A 6,642-nucleotide genomic window follows, 5' to 3' on the forward strand; every position below is an offset into this window, starting at 1 on the left:
AATATCAGCAATAATGTAAGCCAATGAGCAACTGGGTGAGTGTGGTTGTCATTTACTGAGATTTAGAAGATTAAAAGGTTTTGTGGGAGAAGATGGCTCAGAAGTTCAGTTTCGGAGAGGAAAACTTTATTGATGTCTTTTAGACAGCTAAGAGGAGATGTAAAAGCAGGCAGTGCTTTATGTCCACGGACGAGGGTTGGCTGGAGAAGTAAATTTAGGAGACAAGAGCACACGGATTGCCCCTCCCCAAGGAGTATCAGTCATGGTATTTCACCTTGGAAAGAGTGCTGAACTTGACTTTAGCCCAGCTCACCCCTGGAATCCCAGAACAGGCTGCAAGTCTTCTCTACTTCAATGGCAAGGTGGCCACTGAACCCACCTTGACTTGATGGCTTCTGGACAATGGTTGCGCCATTTTTTCAGTGGTGGCAGCAGCTTCCTATGACCCACTAAGGAAAACACAAGCTCGGGAGGCCACTGAGAACCTCCGCGAAGCTAAGAGCGATTTTTCAAAGGTCAACTGCAAAAAAGCAAGAGTTTGGATACGGAGCAAGAAAAGAGGTGGACCAGGTTGCAGGCCCGGGAAACTCCAGAAGTTGGAGAAAAGAAGAGAGATGAATAAAGAAGACTCAGAAAGGATGCAACATGGCCCAAAGAAACCAGAAGAGTGGGGGGATATGGAAGTCAAGTGAAAAAAGTGTTTCAAAGCGGATGTGATCAACCATCTCGAGCAATGTGAGGACTGACAAGTGAACATTAAATCTGAGACTCGACATTAGCATCGCTGAGGTCTATGGTAACAGAGAATTTGTTAAGAGCTGGCTGCAGAGAGAAGGGGAGCCATTGAACTAGAGACAGTCGTCTTATTTGGTGTTTTTGGAACCTGTTTTTCTAGTATCAGCTACTTGGATTATTCCCTGTCAGCACATAAATATCTACTTCATGAATTTTAAAAATTGTACAGTTGTAAGGATTACTCTTATTTATCCATTTCCCTTTAAAGGAATGCTTAGGCTGTTAATCTTGGCAATTATAAATGACACTGCAGTGAATATCTTTGAAGATATATTTGCGTGCAGATGCAAAACATGCCTCTAGCATAGAGTACCAGGTTCCCAAATCACTAACTAGAGTATGCACATTTTTATACATATTGCCAAATTACCCTCAGTTGACTTTCCCATGAGTAATATATGAGAGCTGCCCTTTCCCCACACCTTTTTAAGCTCTAGGTACTAATAATTTTTTAATCTTTGCCATCCTGATAGGTTTTTAAAATAATATTGTTATTTTAATTTGCATGTGTCTGATCACCAGCAAAGCATAACAACTTCTCATGTCTATTCCCATTCCCATTTCTTCTTTTGCATTACAATCGGGCCTTTGCTGATTTTTCTATTTGAGCAAGTACCTTCTTTTTATTTTAATCAATTTGGTACAAACATGTCACATAGGTTGCAAATATTTTCCCCCAAAATATTGTTTCACTTGCAACGTTATTTGTGGTGTTTTTACAGAACTTGGTCTTTTTAAAATGTGGTCTAAGCATTTTATTGTTTTCTTTTAATGGTTTTTGCCTTCCATGTCACATCTGATTATTTTTTTAACAAGAGCCACAGAAATAGATTTTAACATTATTAACCCAAAGCTTAGAAAGAACACGTTCTCTTTTCATAGCTAATCAGACATCTGCAACGGGGATAAAATTGTCCATCCCCACCCCCAACTTTAATCAAGATGTTTCTCTCTATATTCTTGGCAAAAACTGCTGCCTAATTGAGACTTCTGCCTAGTCAATGAATGCTTCTGTGTGTTTGGTCTCACAATACCCAGGGGCTAATGGGAACATGTGCTTTCTCTAACATACATGAGTAAGATGGCATATTATGGGCTTTTTTGCCCTTTTGTTAAATATAACATTTTCCACATGCAGATCACATAAAATGGTGCCCATGCAGTTTCCTAGGTTTGAATGCATTTCAGTTTATTCCATTTCTAAAGCAGATTTGAAAGAAAATAATTCCATTCCAAATATTTTTCATTCTGAGGGTTTTTTTAAGTACTGTGGGTAAAATGTTTTTGTCTGACAAAGGTTAGAAACCACTACTGGTCCATTAAATGAGGGGATTTCCATAGTATTTAAATACTGTAAGTTGACCCTCCTTTAAACTTAAAAGCTGACACAAGACCTTCAGTAGGAACTGAATTGTTTTTTTTTGTTGTTTTTTTTTTTTAGGCATGTTTTATTTATTTATTTGTTTGTTTTGTTTATACATGCACTGGGTACAGTCAGAAGCGCCGGAGGGTGAGAGAATTCACCAGAGCCAGAGCGGGGAGCAGAACAGGCAGAAGGACCGAAGTACACTGCTGAGGGGAGCAGCGGGCGGCAGGAGAGGTCTGCGCGCCATGTGGGACCCTCCTCCGGGGGCCGGGGAGCAGCCGGGGATCGAACAGGCGCCGCAGAGGCCGCGGGCAGCTTCACAACCCAGTGCTCAACCACTGCGCCACCGGGGAGGCCCAGGAACTGAATTGTTGAGGTGATTTTCTTTTTTTTTTTCTTTTTTTCTTTTTTAATAGAGGCATGTTTTTATTTATTTATTTAATTTGTTTGTTTGTTTTGTTTATACATGCACTGGGTACAGTCAGAAGCGTGGGAGGGTGAGAGAATTCACCAGAGCCAGAGCGGGGAGCAGAGCAGGCAGAAGGACCAAAGTACACTGCTGAGGGGAGCAGCGGGCGGCAGGGGAGGTCTGCGCACCATGTGGGATCCTCCTCCGGTGGCCGGGGAGCAGCCGGGGATTGAACAGGCGCCGCAGAGGCCGCGGGCAGCTTCGCAACCCAGAGCTCAACCGCTGCGCCACCGGGGAGGCCCTGAGGTGATTTTCTTAACGATTAACAAGTCAACTTAAAAAAAAATATGTCATTGGGGGCCTCCCTGGTGGCCTAGGGGTTCGTTCTCAGTGCTATCACCATGATGGCCTGAGTTCGATCCCCAGCCGGTTGCTGACCCACATATGGCTTAGCAGACATCTCTTGTCTCGCCCACTCACCCTCTGCTCCCCTCAGTAGTGTATTTCAATGGATCCACCTGTTCTGCCCCCAACTCTGTCTCTGGTGAATCCTCTGACCCTCCACCCACTGCACCTCTGGCCTACACCCCAGTTCTTCTATACATAAATAAATAAATAAATAAATAAATAAATAAATAAATAAATAAATAGATAAATAAATAAATAAATCTTTTAAAAATGTTTATTTTAGGGCCTCCCGGTGGCACAGCGTGTTGAGCGCAGTGCTGTGAAGCTGTCCACAGCCTCTGCAGCACAGGTTCCATTCCCGGCCAGCCAAGGAGATTCCCACATGCCTCAGCAGACCACTCCTGTCCCGCCTGCTGCACCCCTCAGCAGTGTATTTCTGTCGTCTGCCTGTTCTGCTCCCCGTACTGTGTCTGGTGAATCCCCTCACCCTCCCGTGCCTCTGGCTTGTACCCCAGCTCTTGTATAAAAATAAGTAAATCTTTAAAAAAAACTTAACAAAAAAAGTAAAAAGTTTATTTTAAAAAAAAAGTCATCTAAGGGCCTCCCCTGGTGCCGCAGTGGTTGAGCGCTGGGCTGTGAAGCTGCCTGCAGCCTCTGCAGCACCAGTTCGATCCCCGGCTGCCAGAGAGGGTCCCACATGGTGCGACAGACCTCTCCTGCCGCCCACTGCTCCCCTCAGCAGTGTATTTCGTCAGTCTGCCTGTTCTGCTCCCCGCTCTGGCTCTGGTGAATTCTCTCACCCTCCCGCGCTTCTGACTATACCCAGTGCTTGTATAAATAAATAAATAAATCTTTAAATTAAAAAAATAAAAACTAAGTCATCTACTCAAAGAAAAAAGAAGTCTGGGTCTTGTTTCTTCCCCAATGTGGTCCAGGTATTTGGGATGTAAATTTTGAAGTCAGGAAGTGTCAAAGGAAAAACGAACAGAGTATCCAGACTTCAATAACTACAAAAAAGTTTACAAAATCTTTCAGATTGCAAGAAACTGTGAAGTTAACATATCAAAACACAGAAACAGACACTTCATTTCTATTGTAGAAACAAAATCAGGAATATAATATTCTCCATTTAAAAATTTTCCTCATTCTTATTATCTGAAGTGACTGGTGATGAAATTGTCGTGTAAAATCGGTAACTGGTTAAATTTATAAAAAAAAAATGATCTCATTCACAATAGTAATAAAATAAAAAAAAATTTAGGACTAGTAAAGAAATGAGTATGAAGACCTCTATAAAGAAAATTATAAAACTCTTGTGGGATATATAATGATACTTCCATAAATGGAGATAATTAAATAAGAAAATTCAACATTACAATAATCTTAGTTCTCTATAAATTGATCTAGAAATGCAATGCAACACAAAGCCAAGATTCTAGAGAGTCTCTTTAGGAAGAGATGGGGCATGTGGCAAATATAAAATACATTACATTCTGGAAAGAAGGGTAGGAATTAACCCTACCTAATAATAAAGTCTATTATAAAGCCACAGCAATGAAATGTGTGATGCAGTAATTGAAAGTTTAATGGAACACAATGGCATATAGAAACAGACTCAAATATAAGGGAGAACATAGTACTATATGATAAAGTTGGCATCCATTCACTCATTCAGAAAATTCATGACATATTTTTTCTGTTTTGTATGCAAAAAATGCATCATGACTTTTCCAAGGAAGCAAACAAACAGGAAGGAGAGCTAGGAGTTAGATGGATTGCAATTTTCAATCGAGCAGTTATCTCTGAGAAAGTGACACCAGGACAGATCCGGAAGTAAGGGCATGAGCTGTGTAAATATCTGGGGGGAAGAGCAGAGCAAATAGAGCAAGGTTTCGCAACCTGGACAATATTGACAGTTTGGGCCAGATAATTCTTAGATGTGGGGAGGCTGTGATGTGCATTTTAGGATGTCTAGCAGCACCTCTGATCTCTACCTGCTGCACGCCAGTAGCACCCTCCCCTCAGTTGTGATGGGCAAAAATGTCTTCAAGCATTGCCAAAGGTTGCCTGGGAAGCAAAATGGTCCCCATCTTAGAACAGCTGAATTGGAGATAACAATGAGGGCAAATGTACTGAGTGGTGAGGAAAGCTGTGTGTGTTAAAAGAATAGCAGGGGAGTCATTGTGACTAGAAAGGAGTGATCAAGGGTCAAGGATCAGGGTGCAAGAGGAAACTAGTCGAATATTAGATGATATAAGTCAGGACAGAGCATACAGGCCTTACAAGATACTGTGGTGACTTTATCTTTTATGCAGCACGAGATGAAAAGCCACGGGAGGATTTAAAGCAGAAGCAGTTTGATCTGTTATCATTTCAAAGAACCACTCAGTCAGCGGTACTGAGACTATCTTATAGGGGAGCAAGGGAAGATGGAAGGAGATCAATTATTTCTTTTTTTAAAAAGATTTATTTATTTATGCATATAAGAACGGGGTTACAGGCCAGAGGTGCGAGGGGTGAGAGGATTCACCAGAGACAGAGTGGGGAACAAAACAGGCAGACTGACTGAAATACACTGCTGGGGGGAGCAGCGGCCGAGGCAGGAGAGAGGTCTGCTGCGCCATGTGGGTTGCTCCCTGGCCAGGGATTGAACTCGTGCTGCAGTGGCTGTGGTTCAGCTTTATAGGTTAAGCTTCACAGGTTGCATCTTAACCCCTTGCACCACCAGGGATGCCCCGAGATCAGTTATTTCAATAAGCCAGAGGAGAGGTGATGGTGACTTCTAACAGGCTTGGACTACAGCAGTAGTGATCAACACGGGATGTATTTTGATAGTAGATTCAACAGGATTTGCTGACAGCTATGAATAAAACGGAAATCCAGAATGACTCCCCAGATTTTTGCCTAGGCAAGTGAGAGTTAGAGGTGCCATTTGCTGTTATGGGGAAAGCTTCAGGGGTTGCAGATTTTGAGAGAAGATTAGGAATTGGGTTTTGCATATGTTAAATTTGAGTGACGTTTTAGACATCAAAGTGGAGGGGCTGTACTCAATTGGCTTTATGGCTCTGGATTTCACAGGAGAGGTCAGGGCTGGAAACAGAAATTTGGGGTCATTAGCATATGGGTAGTCTTTAAAGACATGCAGTTTAAGTGCAATTTGATAGCATCAATCAAAATTTTAAATGCACAAAACTTTTTTTTTAATTAATAAATTTTATTTTTATATTCCCCATAGAATTGCAATCCCCCCATTCTGACCCCAATCCCTCCCCTCCCGCCCCCCACCCCCCAAAAAGTGTCTCTGGTTCATAGTTTTTGTTGATTTTGATTTTCACATCTTATAGTTATTCATTTTCCTGGTCCCTTATTTAAGTATTCTAGATTCCTGCTATGAGTGAGACCATCCGGTATTTTTCTTTTTCTTTTTGGCTTATTTCACTGAGCATGATCCCTTCCAGCACCATCCATGTTGCTGCAAATTGCATGTGTTTATCTTTTTTGAATGCTGAGTAATATTCCATGGTATATATGTACCACATCTTCTTGATCCAGTCATCTATTTTTGGGCATTTGGATTGTTTCCAAAGCTTAGCTATTGTAAACAGTGCTGCTATAAACATAGGGGTGCAGGTGTTCTTTGGAATTGATGTTTCTGTGTTCTTTG

The sequence above is a fragment of the Talpa europaea genome, assembly GCF_964194135.1.
Source record: "Talpa europaea genome assembly, chromosome: X".
Lineage (NCBI taxonomy): Eukaryota > Metazoa > Chordata > Mammalia > Eulipotyphla > Talpidae > Talpa > Talpa europaea.